This window comes from Amblyraja radiata, chromosome 9 (genome assembly GCF_010909765.2).
Source record: "Amblyraja radiata isolate CabotCenter1 chromosome 9, sAmbRad1.1.pri, whole genome shotgun sequence".
In the NCBI taxonomy this organism is placed as follows: Eukaryota; Metazoa; Chordata; class Chondrichthyes; order Rajiformes; family Rajidae; genus Amblyraja; species Amblyraja radiata.
In genome coordinates, this window is record NC_045964.1 from 10,635,563 (window position 1) to 10,653,337 (window position 17,775).

At 48.9% G+C, this 17,775-nt stretch overlaps 1 long non-coding RNA gene across 1 annotated transcript; it reads left to right on the forward strand.

Moving 5' to 3' along the window:
• Window positions 1-288: 288 nt before the first annotated feature.
• On the forward strand, window positions 289-15,481 carry LOC116977310. The gene is made up of 3 exons (XR_004413168.1): window positions 289-299; window positions 10,362-10,364; window positions 15,378-15,481. It is a non-coding gene; the product is annotated as an uncharacterized LOC116977310 (long non-coding RNA).
• The last annotated feature ends 2,294 nt before the right edge of the window (window positions 15,482-17,775 follow it).

Sequence of the window (17,775 nt, forward strand, 5' to 3'; positions counted from 1 at the left end):
TTCGGTACATATGACAATTAAATACTCTTCCCTCTCCCTCTCTTGCTAATGGATAAGATGGTCAACGCTCATCAAGCCTCTATAGTTGTAGTAAGACAACTGCGTTAAACCCCCCCTGCAACACAGGCCAACATACCACTTGCCTTCTTAATTGCCTGCTTCACCTGCATGTACTAACTGGTACAGCCTTACATTCTCTCCTATACCCAGCCACTGACACTCTCCTCCGCTTAGCGGAGTTGGTCCTCACCCTCAATAACTTTACATTTGACTCCTCCCATTTCCTCCAAACACAAGGCGTAGCTATGGGCACACGCATGGGCCCCAGCTACGCCTGCCTCTTTGTCGGGTACGTTGAACAATCCTTGTTCGATGCGTACCAGGGCCCCATCCCCGACCTCTACCTCCGCTACATTGATGACTGCTTTGGTGCCACCTCCTGCACCCACACACAACTGACTGACTTCATCCACTTCACCACCAACTTCCATCCGGCACTCCAATACACCTGGACGATTTCCGACACTTCCCTACCATTCCTTGACCTCACCATCTCCATCGCAGGGGACAGACTCCTGACCGACATACATTACAAACCCACTGACTCACATGGCTATCTGGACTACACGTCTTCCCACCCTGCCCCCTGTAAAGACTCCATCCCCTACTCCCAATTCCTCCGCCTACGCCGCATCTGTTCCCAGGATGAGACATTTCATACCAGGGCATCGGAAATGTCCTCGTTCTTCAGGGAACGGGGATTCCCCTCCGCCACCATAGATGAGGCTCACACCAGGGTCTCATCCATACCCCGTAACACTGCTCTCTCTCCCCATCCCCGCACACGCAACAAGGGCAGAGTCCCTCTGGTCCTCACCTTTCACCCCACCAGCCGGCAAATACAACACATAATCCCCGCCATTTCCGCCACCTCCAACGTGACCCCACCACTCGCCACATCTTCCCATCTCCCCCCATGTCTGACTTCCGCAAAGACCGCTCCCTCCGCAACTCCCTCGTCAATTCTTCCCTTCCCTCCCGCACCACCCCCTCCCCGGGCACTTTCCGTTGCAACCGCAAGAAATGCAACACCTGTCCCTTCACCTCCCCCCTCGACTCCATTCAAGGTCCCAAGCAGTCGTTCCAGGTGCGACAAAGGTTCACCTGTATCTCCTCCAACCTCATCTACTGCATCCGCTGCTCTAGATGTCAGCTGATTTACATCGGTGAGACCAAGCGTAGGTTGGGCGACCGTTTCGCCGAACACCTCCGCTCAGTCCGCAATAACCTACCTGACCTCCCGGTGGCTCAGCACTTCAACTCCCCCTCCCATTCCCAATCCGACCTCTCTGTCCTGGGTCTCCTCCATTGCCAGAGTGAGCAACAGCGGAAATTGGAGGAACAGCACCTCATATTCCGTCTGGGGTCCTTGCGTCCTTATGGCATCAACATTGAATTCCCCCAATTTGGCTAGCCTGTGCTGTCTCCTCCCCTTCCTTCACCCTCTAGCTGTCTCCTCCCACCCTCCCATCCGCCCGCCCTCGGGCTCCTCCTCCTCCTCCCTTTTTCCTTCTTTCTTTCCCCACCCCCCATCAGTCTGAAGAAGGGTTTCGGCCCGAAACGTCGCCTATTTCCTTCGCTCCATAGATGCTGCTGCACCCGCTGAGTTTCCCCAGCAATTTTGTGTACCAGCCTTACATTCAGCTTGATTTACAGACCACTGGGGGAACTCAACGGGTCAAGCAGCATCTATAAACACAAATGGATCATGCTCAACCTTGGACAGCTTACAACCCAGAGGTTGACTTCTCTAACTTCCAGTAATCCTTGCTTTCCCTCTCTCTCCATCCCTTTCCCTTCCCAGTTCTCCAGCCAGTTTGACTGTCCCCCTGATTAAATTTTATCTCTGTATGCTTCGTTGTCAACTACTCCCAGCTAACATTCTCCTTGATCTGCATCTCCTTCAATGTCTCGTTTTAACAACTTCCGCCCCTCCCCATCCTAGTCCCCCAACTAGTTTCTCTGGTTAATTACACTAATGGTTTGCCTCCTTGTCAGCTTCCCCTCAGCTAACAATGAACCATTCTACATTTCCTTGTTCCTGCTTTAATCTGCCGTTATCACACCTTGCCATTCCTTATCTCTGTGTCTCCCTCCCCCCCCCCCCCCCCCCCGAGTCTCAGTCTGAAGAAGGGTCTCAACCCGAAACGTCACCCATTCCTTCTCTCCAGAGATGCTGCCTGTCCCACTGAGTTACTCCAGCATTTTTGTGTCTATCTAAGAAGAATACACACACAGGGGCAGCACGGAGGCGTAATGGTAGAGTTGCTGCCATACAGCACTTGCAGCGCCAGAGACCCGGGTTTGATCCCAACTATGGGTGCTGTCTGTACAGAGTTTGTACGTTCTCCCCGTGACTGCGTGGGTTTTCTCTGAGATCTTTGGTTTCCTCCCGCGCTCCAAAGACGTACAGGTTTGTTGGTTAATTGGCTTGGTATAAATGTAAAATTGTCCCTAGTGTGTGTAGGATAGTGTTAATGTGTGGGGATTGCTGGGCTCGGTGGGCCGAAGGGCCTGCTTCCGCGCTGTATCTCTAAACTAAACTGCACTAAGTTCAACTCCCGGCCGGCTGAGGGAGGTCATGCCACATGGCCCTTGCCAGAAGCTTAGCTCCTTCCCATGACTCAATGGAAAATCTGCAGCCTTTGCTCCTCAGTTATGTGAGCCCTGACTATCACTCACTCAACCCTTTCTCCCACTCCCCCAGCTACCGTCAAAAAATTTTTTTTAAGCATTCAAATAAAATCTATTAAAATAAAATTTTGACTGTCTGGCCGTTGAGAGCAATGTCTTTAATTCCTGGAGGGATTAGAAGTCTCGACCAGGGTTGTTATCTTCACTGAGCTGAGTTCATGGTGACCTGTGCAGGGCCTGTATTCGGACGCCAAGGTTGAGGGTGGGATGTGTCCTCTCATTCCAAGTTCCAAACTCCGACCGTAATTTGTGGTCATTGTATTGTATTGTATTCAATTTATTGTTATTATCTCATAAGAGACAACGAAATGGGTTTTCCTTACAGTCAAGTAACATAAAAATAAATAATAAATAAATAAGACATATTTTTAAAAAGCACAAACACAGAAGTCCACGACACAACGTAACCCCACAGCGGCACCAAAGTTAAGGAAGGTACCATAGTTCAGCCAGCCTCCCCGCCGATCTTCCCAGATGTTCACCCGTGGTCGGGGCCTCCCGAGCACCCGCAGTCGCCGCCATGGGCAGCCCGATGCTCAGGCCCTCACGCCGGGAACAATGGAACCCCGACGCCGAACCCCGACGGAGAACATCCTCAACGGCCCGGACCACCAGATCAGCTACCTCCCACCGGAGTCCGCGGCTCCTGAAGTCCACAGGCCGAGCCGGGCGATGTTGGTCAGCGCCGCCTGCGTTGGGAGCTCCGCGAACCACAGCTCCGCGATGTTGGTGCAGCAGGCCCAGCACTCCAGAGCTCCAAACGGCGATCCCCGGTAAGGCATCGCTTGCCCCGCGATGTATCCAGCATTGCCCCGCCGCCGTTGCTGCTGGAGCTCTGGTCGGTCCCGGCAGGAAAGGCCGCGCCAATCCAGTAGGTAGGCTGCGGGGGGGGGGGGGCGTCGCGGACGCGACTCGAATAATAGTCGCATCCTCTACAGGAAGCGACTGAAGGACGGTATCCCCCTTACCGTACCCTCTTCCCCCACATAAAGACATATAAAACAAATCACAAAAAACGCTCTTCAAACATAACAAAAAAACAAAAAGATACCGGACTGAAGGCGGAGGCTGCTAGCAAAAGCGCCACCGGTTGTCCAAAATAGACATCGGATGTCCATCTTATGGCTCCTGCCGTTACATGTAGAGGGTAGAGCTCGGCTGAGCTGCCGCTGTCGAAATCTTAGGCTGGCACGGTGATGCAGCTGGTAGAGCTGCTGCATCATGGTGCCAGAGACCGGGCTTCAGTCATGCCCTCTGGGGCCATCTGTGTGGAGTTTGCACGTTCTCCAGTGAATCCACAGATTTACAACTCTCGGGGTGAAAAAGTTTTTCCTCATCTCAATCCTAAATGGCCTACCCCTTATTCTTAAACCGTGACCCCTGGCTCTGGACTCCCCCAACATCGGGAACATTTTTCCTGCATATAGCCTGTCCAATCCCTTAATATGTTTCTATAGGATCCCCTCTCATCCTAAATTCCAGTGAATACAAGCCCAGTCGCACCATTCTTTCATCATATGTCAGTCACGCCATTCCGGGCATTAACCTGGTGAACCTACGCTGCACTCCCTCAATAGCAATAATGACTTTTCTCAAATTAGGAGACCAAAACTGCACACAATACTCCAGGTGTGGTCTCACCAGAGCCCTGTTCAACTGTAGTAGGACTTCCTTGCTCCTATACTCAAATCCTCTCGCTGGCCAACATGCCATTACCTTTCTTCACTGCCTGCTGTACCTGCATGCTTACTTTCAGCGACTGATGTACAAGGGCACCCAGGTCTCGTTGCATCTCCCCTTTTCCTAATCTGACAGGAGTTTTGTCAACTTCTCACAAACTCAAATACCTTTGTAAGACATGAACTGCCCCTCACAAAACCACACTGACTGTTCCTAATTAGCCCATTCTCCCCCAAATGCAAGTAAATCCTCTCCAAAAATGTCCCTACTACAGCATGTGAGGCTTACTAGTCGAGAATTTCCTTGATTATCCCTATATTCCTTCTTAAAGAATGGAATAATATTCATTGATCTCCGGTCCTCCTGTGGCAAGACGATACAAAGATCTTCAATAAGGCCCCAACAATATCTTCTCTTGTCCCCAATTTTGCTTATAAAGAAATATTTAATAAGGACTGAAAAACAGCTCCATCACACTTAATACAAAGCTGTTTCAAAATCTTTCGGCAATATAAGCTGTTGATACAAGATTCCATCTTGACAATTTTTCCTCGTCAGTTTCCCAACAAATGAAATATATTTCTTCTTTGTCAAACTGACGAAAGGAATTGGATAATAATTTCTCAGAGAAGTCACAGCATAAAACCTCAGCTCTCTCCATGAACTTCCTGTGCATTGATCGCAGCCAGGCCGATGCCTCGGGAATTGTGATATTATCCTCAGCCAAGCTTGTGGGAGCCTTTCGCTGCCCCAGTCTGTGGGCGGCTCCAACAGGAGGATTGCCAACATTCAGACTGAGCAAAACAATTGGAGAGCTTCCACTTGACACGATTCAACATATACGATCTACGGTTGTTCCTAATTGCATCTGCCATCGGAAAGAAACCTTCCCCCTCAAGCAACGAGAGGTATTGGCGTCGCTAACTGAGACTAGTCCAATCCAGTATTGGAAAACATGTCATAGAGTCATAGAGTGAATCAGCCCACACTGGCCAACATGTCCCAGCTACACTATATTTGGTCCATATCCCTCCAAACCTGTCCTATCCATGTACCTGTCTAATTGCTTCTTAAATGTTGGGATAGTTCCAGCCTCAACTACCTCCTCTGGCAACTTGTTCCATACACCCACCACCCTTTGTGTGAAAAAGTTACCCCTCAGATTCCTAACATCTTTTCCCCTTCACCTTAAATCTATCTCTTCTGGTCCTCGATTCATCTATTATGGGCAAGAGACTCTGCGCCTCGAACCAATCTATTCTTCTCATGATCGTATACACCTCTATAAGATCACCCCTCATCCACCTCATCCTCGTAAAAACCATCCACATTAAATGCACTGATGGGTAACTAATTGGGAGATGTCCCCCAATCTTTAGTAACTTTTGTTTCCATTTTGTTTTTGTTTTTTTTCAATAGACAATAGACAATAGACAATAGGTGCAGGAGTAGGCCATTCGGCCCTTCGAGCCAGCACCGACATTCAATGTGATCATGGCTGATCATCCCCAATCAGTACCCCGTTCCTGCCTTCTCCCCATATCCCCTGACTCCGCTATTTTTAAGAGCCCTATCTAGCTCTCTCTTGAAAGTATCCAGAGAACCTGCCTCCACCGCCCTCTGAGGCAGAGAATTCCACAGACTCACCACTCTCTGTGGGAAAAGTGTTTCCTCGTCTCCGTTCTAAATGGCTTACTCCTTATTCTTAAACTGTGGCCCCTGGTTCTGGATTCCCCCAACATCGGGAACATGTTTCCTGCCTTTAGCGTGTCCAAACCCTTAACAATCTTATATGTTTCAATGAGATATCCTCTCATCCTTCTAAACTCCAGAGCGTACAAGTGTCCTGTCTTGTTTTCGTGTCATCACACAACTGTTTGCCAATCTCGAGCAAACTTTAGTGCCCCATTGTTGGCCTCTGCAAGGTCCTTTAAGGGCCTGTTCCACTTGGGCGTCATTTGCGCGTCATTTACGCGACATAATTTACGCGTCATGATGCACGACTCGCACGTCATGATGCGCACGTGATGCGCGCATGGCATGCGTTACGCGCGCATGGTGCGTGCTGACGTAGGCTGTGACGCGCGGTTGCGCGCGGTGCCCCAGATTCACAAAATCTTCGCGCGCCACCTGCGTGACGCGCAAATGACGCCCAGTTGGGACAGGCCCTTTACAGTGCATGTGTCATGCAGCATGTCACAGCTCAGGAGATGTCCCACCGTCTTGAGGCCCCGTCCGCACAGGCAGTCTGCCGCATCTTCACCACATCCCCACTTCAGCATGTTCGATTTGCCCCTCCTCCGTGCCTGTCCACAGTCTGTTGAGACTGTGCCAGGTTATCCACGGTTGGTCGGAACTGGGTGGGAGTTTCTCGGAGGGGTCGATTGCCCTATGAATGTCTTCCAGAGATTTCTCCAGTCTCTCTTCCCAGAGTCTGAGCCTTCTGGACGATGCAGAAAGCTCAGACTCCAGTTGTAATTGGTGCGTGTAATAGTTTCTCCCTGTCAAAACAAAGAGCCGGAGGCAAGCTTTTCCCAAATTGGAAGTGTTCCTTCCAGCTCACATCTCCAGGATATCATTAGCTGCCTTTCCTGTCATACTTGCCAAGTGTGCTGGAGCGCACTCTCGAGGGACCGGGTGGGCCGACCACTGGAAGACTAGCTGTGTCGACATTTAATCGGCCGCCGTTGCTGGTGTTTCTGATCTGCATCAGTCTCAGGAGGTTGGGTTCGAATCCGATCCCGGCACATCAGTCCGGAAGTCTGCGGGATGCAGGAATGGCGCAGTGAGAGTGGGAAGCCGATCGGGTTCTCGCTATAAGTGGGGGGGGGACTCACCACGCAAAACTGGGCCGGTGTCAAAGTTTAAATGGGCACTCTGTCTCAGAAATATCACCGAGGCAATGGTGGCAGATATGTCCGACCGGATCCTGACAGGATGCTTCTCTGGCTTTAGGATAGGGCCGTATTGCCAAGAAGCGGAGACAGAATCAACATCCCAAAATTGGCTGTTGCAGAATCATGGAATCAGAGAGCAAGGAAACAGACCCTTCGGCCCACTATGTCTCTGCCAACCCACTTACACTGGTCATATTTTATTCTCCTTCAATTCTCATCAGCTACCCCCAGATTCTACCGCTCGCCGACAAGCTCGGGACCGTTGACAGGGGCCAATTAACCCACCAACCTGTACATCTTTGGGATGAGGGAGGAAACTTGAACAATCATACAAAACCCATGCAAACATATAGAGAACATGCAAACTCCACACAGACAGCAGCCAGGGTCAGAATTGATGGACAAATGGCTCTAGTAGCTGCACCAACAAGCTGCTGTGTCTTCAAGAGACCTAAGTAATTCAGAAAAGATTCACAGGGCGAATCCCAGCCACATAGGGATGGTCTTGTGGGACGACAGATGGCACAATGGGCTAAGTGTTCGGCTGGCGACCGGAAGGTAGCCGGTTCGAATCCCGCTTGGAGTGCATACTGTCGTTGTGTCCTTGGGCAAGACACTTCACCCACCTTTGCCTGTGTGTGAATGTGTGTGAATGTGTGTGAGTGATTGGTGGTGGTCGGAGGGGCCGTAGGCGCAGAATGGCAGCCACGCTTCCGTCAGTCTGCCCCAGGGCAGCTGTGGCTACAGAAGTAGCTCACCACCACCGAGTGTGACTGAGGAGTGAATGAATAATGCAATGTAAAGCGCCTTGAGTATTAGAAAGGCGCTATATAAATCCCATCCATTATTATTATTATTATTGTCTTGTGAGAGGTTTGATTTGTACCTATTGAAGTTCAGTAGGCTATCGTATTAAAACACACAGGATCCCGAGAGCGCTCGTCACTGTAAATGCTAGCAGTATATTTGAGCCAAGGAGGAGTCTAGGATAGAGCGTGGAGTCTCAGGATAAGACCGAAATGAGGAAAATTTCTTCACCCGAAAGGTTGTGAGTCTTGAGAATACCTGGCCCAAGAAGGCTGGGGGAGGTTGAATCAAAGATGAGGTATATTTTTAACAACAAGGGAATCGTGGTTTATGGGTGAGGGCAGGGAAATAGTTTTTAGTGCAGTTGAATCGGTCATGCTCTGACTGAATAGCAGGGTAAACATGTGACCCAAGTCAAACAAATGATATAAACATGTTTCCCATTCATTAAAGTTATCAGGCAGCATTTTCACATCCACATTGGGAAGTGTAGGCACAAAATGTTGGAGTAACTCAGCCGGACAGGCAGCATCTCTGGAGAGAAGGAATGGCTGATGTTTCGGGTCGAGACCCTTCTTCAGATTGAGAGTCAGGGGAGAGGGAGACACAGGGATAATGAACTAACAATGAAAGTAAGCATGCAGGTACAGCAGGCAGTAAAGAAAGCGAATGGCATGTTGGCCTTCATTACAGGAGGAGTTGGGTATAGGAGCAAAGAGGTCCTTCTGCAGTTGTACAGGGCCCTAGTGAGACCACACCTGGAGTACTGTGTGCAGTTTTGGTCCCCTAATTTGAGGAAGGACATTTTTGCTATTGAGGGAGTGCAGCGTAGGTTCACAAGGTTAATTCCCGGGATGGCGGGACTGTCATATGCTGAGGGAATGGATCGGCTGGGCTAGTATACTCTGGAATTTAGAAGGATGAGAGGGATTCTTATTGAAACATATAAGATTATAAAGGGTTTAAACACGCTAGAAGCAGGAAACATGTTCCCGATGTTGGGAGAACCAGGGGCCACAGTTTAAGAATTCGGGGTAAGCCATTTAGAACGGAGATGAAGAAACACTTTTTCACACAGAGTTGTGAGTGTGGAATTCTCTGCCTCAGAGGGCGGTGGAGGCTGGTTCTCTGGATACTTTCAAGAGAGAGCTAGATAGGGCTCTTAAAGATAGCGGTGTCAGGGGACATGGGGAGAAGGCAGGAATTGATTGGGGATGATCAGCCATGATCACATTGAATGGCGGTGCTGGCTACTACTGTCCATTGTCTATTGTCTATTGATCTCCTTTACATTTTCCTTGATCCCCCATCTCTTTCAATGTCTCGTTTTCACACCTTACAATTCCTTATCTCTGTGTCTCCGTCCCCCCTGACTCTCAGTCTGAAGAAGGGTCTTGACGCGAAACATCATCCATCACTTCTATCAAGATATGCTGCCTGTCCTGCTGAGTTACTCCAGCATTTTGTGTCCATCTTCGGTGTAAACTAGCATGTGCACTTCCTTCCTACACATGATGGGAAGTGTAGTTGGGTTCACCACTGATATCCATTTCTTCCACTGCTGAAGCATAAGCTCTGGAATCCTCATTCTCATCTCTTGCTCTCTCTCCCTCCACCTCTTTCTGTTTTGGGATTCTACTCTTTGATTGAGTTTTCCTATCGGATGTGGGTTTAGCCAGTGGTAGCCAGTGCCATCTCCTTCGCTGGCGTGTGCTGGGGCAACAGGAACAACAAGCTCATCAGGAAGGCTGGCTCCGACCTGGGGGCGGAGTTGGATTCATGGGAGGTGATGGTGGAGGGGAGGATGCTCCTCAAACTGCGGAGCATCTTGGACAATACAGCTCACCCCCTCCATGACACACTTTGCCAACCCAAGGAGCACCTTCAGCAACAGACTGGTTCCACCAAGATGCAGCACAGAACGCCACAGGAAATCATTTTTCCCTGTGGCTATCAAACTGTACAACTCCTCCCCCTTCTGTCGTAGGGTAGACTGAGACTAACTCCCCTCCCCAATCTTTGCACATCCCCAATCCTTTCCACTCGTCACTTTAATTTGATGTTTCATGTAACTTGTGTTTTATGAGTCATAAAAAAATGGACGCCAAATGTCTCCAGCTGGTCACCGGAGCAAAGTTATGAAACGATACTTAATAATAATAATAATAAATTTTATTTATGGGCGCCTTTCAAGAGTCTCAAGGACACCTTACAAAAATTTAGCAAGTAGAGGAAAAACATGTAAGGGGAATGAAATAAATAGTAGAGACATGACTAGTACACAAAGTAAAGACAGAATTCAATACAAAACACAGTATGAGGCAATTAATGCACAGATGAAAAGGGACGGGGACATGGGGCTAAGGATAGGCAGAGGTGAAGAGATGGGTCTTGAGGCGGGACTGGAAGATGGTGAGGGACACGGAATTGCGGATCAGTTGGGGGAGGGAGTTCCAGAGCCTGGGAGCTGCCCTGGAGAAGGCTCTGTCCCCAAAACTGCGGAGGTTGGACTTGTGGATGGAGAGGAGACCGGCTGATGTGGATCTGAGGGACCGTGAGGGTTGGTAGGGGGAGAGGAGGTCAGTGAGATATGGGGGGGCCAGATGGTGGAGGGCTTTGTAGGTGAGGATCAGGATTTTGTAGTTGATCCGGTGGGAGATGGGAAGCCAGTGAAGTTGTTTGAGGACTGGAGTGATGTGATGTCAGGATTTGGTGTGGGTGATGAGTCGGGCGGCTGCGTTCTGGACCAGTTGGAGTCGGTTGATGTAGGTGGAGCTGATGCCAAGGAGAAGTGAGTTGCAGTAGTCCAGTCGGGAGGAGATGAAGGCATGGATGAGTCTTTCAGCAGCGGGAGGTGTGAGAGAGGGTCTGAGTTTGGCGATGTTGCGGAGATGAAAGAAGGAGGTTTTAATGACATGGCAGATGTGAGGCTCAAGGGAGAGGGTGGAATCAAAATTCACGCCAAGGTTGCGGGCCTGGGGAGATGGGGAGACAGTGGTGCCGTCGATGGTGAGAGTGGGGTTATTGATTTTGCTGAGTGTGGCTTTGGAGCCTATGAGGAGGAATTCTGTCTTATCGCTGTTGAGTTTGAGGAAATTATGTTGCATTCAGGTTTTTATAGCTGACAAACAGGAGTTGATATGGGAGAGGGGGGGTTGTGGGGGGATTTGGTGCCAAGGTAGATCTGGGTGTCGTCAGCGTAACAGTGGAAGTCCAGGTTGAAGTGGCGGAATATCTGACCAAGGGGGAAGATGTAGATGATGAAGAGGAGGGGGCCGAGTACGGAGCCTTGGGGAACGCCTTGAGTGACTGTGGCTCTAGCAGAGGTGTGGTTGTGGAGAGAGATGAAGTGGGATCTGTTGGAAAGGTAGGAACGGAGCCAGCTGAGTGCAGAGCCTTCAATGCCGAGGTATTTGAGTCTGGTGAGCAGGATGTTATGATTCACTGTATCGAAGGCTGCGCTCAGGTCAAGGAGGATGAGGATGTTGAGGGAACCAGTGTCAGCAGAGGTGAGGAGGTCGTTGAGGACTTTGAGGAGAGCAGTTTCTGTGCTATGGAGGGGGCGAAAGCCAGATTGGAGGGGTTCAAGTAGGTTATACGCAAGGAGGTGGGAATGAAGTTGCGACGCAACGATACGCTCCAGGGTTTTTGAAAGAAAGGGGAGGTTTGAGATTGGGCGGTAGTTAATGAGAGAGGAGGGATCAAGACCAGGTTTCTTTAAGATTGGTGTAACAGCAGCAGTTTTGAAAGCGGAGGGGACAATTCCTTGGGACAATGAGGAGTTGAAGAGATTAGTGAGGTAGGGGCAGAGAACGGGGAGGCAGGACTTCAGCAGGGGAGTGGGGAGAGGGTCGAGGGAGCAGGTAGTGGGTTTGGAAGAGCTGATGAGTTTGGAGATTTCAATAGGGGTGACCAGGTCAAACTGGGAGAGGAAGCAGTGTGGAGGAGGGGTAAGGAGGTCAGTGGAGATGTTGAAAGGAGGGGCCTTGGTAGGTGGTGGAGTAGATGCTGGGGAGTCGGGTACAGGGGATAAAGATTGATAGATGGTGCTGATTTTATCAGCGAAAAAGTGGAGGAATGAGTTGCAGAGACCCGGAGTAGAGGTAGGGAGAGTGTTGGCTCGAGGCTTGAGGAGGTTGCCCACTGTGGAGAAGAGGGTTCTGTGGTTTAGGCAGGGATCGGTGAATATGGAGGAGAGGTAGGCAGATTTTGCAGCAATGAGGGCATCTTTGTAGTCAGTGAGGTGGAGTTTGTAAGCTTCAAGGTGGACTGTGAGAGATAATTTATGACCATTGGCTGATCAATTGCTCTCCTGGCATAAATCAAGTATCGTTTCATAACTTTGCTCTGGTGACCAGCTGGAGACATTTGGCGTCCATTAGAGACAGTGAATAAGCATGCGTTGTTGTAAGCATGATGGGGACACACCAAGTCATGAGAAAATGCCCAGTATCATCTCCATGGGATCTTAGGCCCTCAACATCCTACACTACCAGATGCAGGTCCAGCACAGGTTGAAATGGAGTGATGCGCCCACCTAGACCACCTTATCAAACACTGTTAGATATGCAACAAAGCTCTCTGTGCACAATCCCAACCAACACACCCTATGCATATACAATTGGAACAAGCTCTGGTGGACATCTTGGTCGGTACGGACGAGTTGGGCTGAAGGTAGACACAAAATGCTGGAGTAACTCAGCGGAGCAGGCAGCATCTCTGGAGAGAAGGAATGGGTCACGTTTCGGTCCGAGACCCACGGTTTGAAATGTCACCCATCCCTTCTCTTCAGAGATACTGCCTGTTACTCCAGCATTTTATATCTATCTTCGCTTTAAACCAGCATCTGCAGTTCCTTCCTACACAGTTGGGCTGAATGGCCTGTTTCCATGCTGTATAACTATGACTCTACCACCCAATAACCTACAGTGCAGTGAAGAAACTAAATAAAGTTCCCTCTATGACTACCTTATCTCACACTATTGGGTTAACAACAGCATGATCTAGATATGGAATAAAGCTCTGGCTATACAATCCTATTCAACACTCTCAACGTTGTACAGTACAGATTAGAACCAGCGTGAACCTCAATATTATCTACATTCTAAATCGAGATTATCTCATCAAATGCCGCCGGATGAATAAAACAAGTTAGATATGAAACAAAATTACCTCCACACTAAAGATTGACTCAAAATGCTGGAAGTAACTCAGCGGGACAGGCAGCATCTCTGGAGAGAACGAATGGGTGATGTTTTGGGTCGAGACCCTTCTTCAGCCTGAGAGTCAGGGCAGAGGAAGTCTAGAGAAGTGGAAGGGTAAGGTATGAAAATGACAGATCAAAGTAGGCGATGATATGGAAATGTAGAATGGTTCATTGTTAACTGAGGGGAAGGTGGCAAGGAGGCATATCCTGGCCCATGTATTTATAATCGCTGGAGTTTAGAAGGTTGACGGGGACCTCATTGAAACTTACAGAATAATGAAAGGCATAGATAGAGTGGATGTGGAAAGAATGTTTCCACTGGTGGGAGAGTCTAGGACTAGAGGTCATAACCTCAGAATTAAAGGATGCTATTTTAGGAAGGAGATGAGGAGGAATTTCTTTAGGGTGGTGAATCTGTGGAATTCTTTGCCAGAGTAGGCTGTGGAGGACAAGTCAATTGATATTTTTAAGGCAGATAGATAGATTCTTTATTAGTACGGGTGTCAGGGGTTATGGGGAGAAGGCAAGAGAATGGAGTTAGGAAGGAGAGATAGATCAGCCATAGTTGAATAGTGGAGTAGATTTGATGGGCCGAATGGCCTAATTCTGCTCCAAACTCTTATGACCTTATGATCGTTGCCTTAGATGAGATGTTTGCCTGGTAAGCCATCAGGCAGAGCCCAAGCAGAATGTTACATCGAGTTACAGGTGCAATTTGATTCAGAGCAACCAACTACCGAAACGAGAGCCGCTCTCACTCCAAGCACCCCAGAGACAAATGGCATTATTGCAAGGAGGAAACATTAATTGAAGTGCGTTTAGGAATTCCTATCATGTGGAGACTGTAATTTCCTCAGAATGGGAGCCAGCTGTTAAATCCACAACACAACAAATAAATATCCAATATTTTATCAGTTATATACTAAGTAAACAAGATCATAATAATATAGGAAGGAACTGCAGATGCTGGTTTAAACCGAAGATGGACACAAAAAGCTGGAGTAACTCACGGGACAGGCAGTGTCACTGGAGAGAAGGAAAGGGTGGGGTTTCGGGTCGAGACAAGTTTTTTGGTCGAGACCCGTTTTCGGGTCGAGGCATCTTTGCTTCATACTGGTTAGGCATAAGGGAAACCAGAGATATAGACAATGATGTAGAGATAAAGATCAATGAATAAAAGATATGTAAAAAAGTAATGATGATAAAGGAAACAGGCCATTGTTAGTTGTTCAAAAGGGAACTGCAGATGCTGGAATATCGAAGGTACACAAAATTGCTGGGGAAACTCAGCGGGTGCAGCAGCATCTATGGAGTGAAGGAAATAGGCGACGTTTCGGGCCGAAACCCTTCTTCAGTCTGAAGAACCCGTTCAAGGACCCAAGCAGTCGTTCCAGGTGCGACAGAGGTTTACCTGCATCTCCTCCAACCTCATCTATTGCATCCGCTGCTCTAGATGTCAGCTGATCTATATCGGTGAGACCAAACTCAGCACTTCAACTCCCCCTCCCACTCCGTCTCCGACCTCTCTGTCCTGGGTCTCCTCCATGGCCACAGCGAGCAGCACCGGAAATTGGAGGAACAGTACCTCATATTCCGCTTGGGGAGTCTGCATCCTGGGGGCATGAACATCGAATTCTCCCAATTTTGTTAGTCCTTGCTATCTCCTCCCCTTCCTCAGTCCCCCTGCTGTCTCCTCCCATCCCCCAGCCTTCGGGCTCCTCCTCCTTTTTCCTTTCTTGTCCCTGGCCCCCCCACTCACGATCAGTCTGAAGAAGGGTTTCGGCCCGAAACGTCGCCTATTTCCTTCGCTCCATAGATGCTGCTGCACCCGCTGAGTTTCCCCAGCAATTTTGTGTACCTAGGCTATTGTTAGTTGTTTGTTGGGTGAAAATGAGAAGATGGTGCAACTTGGATGGGGGAGGGATAGAGAGAGAGGGAATGCCGGGGCTACCTGAAGTGAGAGAAATCAATATTCATACCACCCAAGCTGCCCAAACGAAATATGAAATGCTGTTCCTCCAATTTCCGTTTAGCCTCACTCCGACAATGGAGGAGACCGAGGACAGAAAGCTCTGCGTGGGAATGGGACAGAGAATTAAATTGTTTAGCAAACGGGAGGTCAGGCAGGTTCAGCCGGACTGAAATCAGTGGAGAAACAAAGAACTGCAGATGCTGGTGTACACCAAAGATAGACCCAAATTGCAGGAGTTACACAGTGGGACAGGAAGCATCTCTGTAGAAAAAGGATGGGCGATGTTTTGGTTCGGGATCCTTGTTCAGACTGCCCGAAGTCCGAGGAAGAGTCCCGACCTGAAACATCATCCATCCTTTTTCTGCAGAGATGCTGCCTGACCCGCTGAGTTACTCCAGCACTTTGAGCCCGGCTCTGAAATCAGGCTTGGCCGAGGTGTGAGCAGTAATCTGCAGCGTCAAACCCATGAGCCAATGGCACTTGGAGACACAGAGACTTACTCACATCTTGCCAAAGAGAGAGCTTGATAGAGCTCTAAAGGATAGCGGAGTCAGGGGATATGGGGAGAAAGCAGGAACGGGGTACTGATTGTGGATGATCAGCCATGATCATATCTGCCCATGATCATATCTGCCCATGATCATATCTGCCCAAGCGAAATATGAGATGCTGTTCTGCCAATTTGCGTTTAGCCTCACTCTGACAATGGAGGAGACCGAGGACAGAAAGGTCAGTGTGGGAATGGGAAGGAGAATTAAAGTGTTTAGCAACTGGGAGATCAGGTTGGTTCAGGCGGGCTGAGTGTAATAGTGCAAGCCACAATACTTAGTTCAACCTTACTCAAGTCTGAAGAAGGGTCTCGACCCGAAACGTCACTCATTCCTTTTCTCCAGAGATGCTATTTGACCCATTGAGTTACTCCAGCTTTTTGTGTCTATCTGTGTCTGATAGGGTTCGAATAAACACTCTGTGTCCATCGAATGAGGTGTAACCAAAACCCAGACTAAATACCAACCCCTCCTTGTCAGTGCCCAGTAAGCTAGTGTCATGGGCAGATTGAAATGGAAAGGACAATTATCTGACAATGCTCTTCCCTGATTCGTGTGTGTTGATGCGGGCCATCAGAACAGGTACATGAGATGTGGTTCAATGGGTGAATAGTTGCCAACAATTATGGGGGAAATGAACAACAAAATCGTGTACAATATCACGAGAAGAATAGATATGGTAAATGCACAGAGTCTTTTGCCCAGATTAGGGGAATTGGTCAGAGGACTTAGAGGACAAAGGTTTAAGGTGAGGGGGGAAAGATTTCATAGGAACTTGAGGGGAAAACATGTTACACAAAGGGTGGTGGGTGGGTGGAATGAGCTGCCGGAGGAGGTAGTTGAGGCAGGTACTATCGCAATCTTTAAGAAACATTTAGACAGGTACATGTATAGAACAGGTTGAGAGGAATATGGGCCAAGGTGGGTTTAGTGGAGATGGGGCATACTGGTCAGAGTGGGCAAGTTGGGCCGAAGGGCCTGTTTCCACACTGTATGACTCTACGATGCTATATCAACCTAAAGAATATCATCAGGCAAGCGAGGTGGTGAGGAAATCTGATATCATTGCTAAATCTACGAGCAATGGAGCCTCAGGATTCCCTGTCTTGTGCTCGATAATATTCTCCACTCTGTTTCCTAGCATCGAGAGCACACCTCATACTCTCACTCCTCAAAAACAAACATCGCACAAGGGAATCTTTTTGAGATTCTGCTCACGTTGGTTGGAAGGACAGTGCAGGTCAAACACAGCTGCAGATTGATTGATTGACCAATTGATTGTGAGATACAGCATGGAAACAGGCCCTTCAGCCCATCACGTCTATGCTAACCGTTGTTCACTCATTCACCCTTGTTCTATGTTATCCCACTTTCGCATCCACTTACTACACGCACGGAGCAATTTACAGTGGCCAGTTAACCTATAAACCCAGGATGTGGGAGGAAACTGGAGCACCCAGAGGAAACCCACACGGTCACAGGGAGAATGTGTAAACTCCACACAGACAGCACTCGGTCAGGATCGAAAGCATATCTCTGGCGCTGTGAGGCTGCAGCTCTACCAGCTGCACCACAGTCTTCCTGTTAAGAAGTAAAGAAATAGAATCATAGTCATAGAGTAATACAGTGGGGAAATAGGCCCTTTGACCCAACATGTCCCAATAGCTACACCAGCTAGAATAGTCCCACCTGCCCGCGTTTGGCCCATATCCCTCCAAACCTGTCCTATCCATGTACCTGTCTAACTGTTTCTTAAATGTTGCGATAGTCCCAGCCTCAACTACCTCCTCTGGCAGCTTGTTCCACACACCCACCACCCTTTGTATGAAAAAGTTACACCTCGGATTCCTATTAAATCTTTTCCCCTGCACCTTAAACCTATGGCCTCTGGTCCTCGGTTCCCCTGCTCTG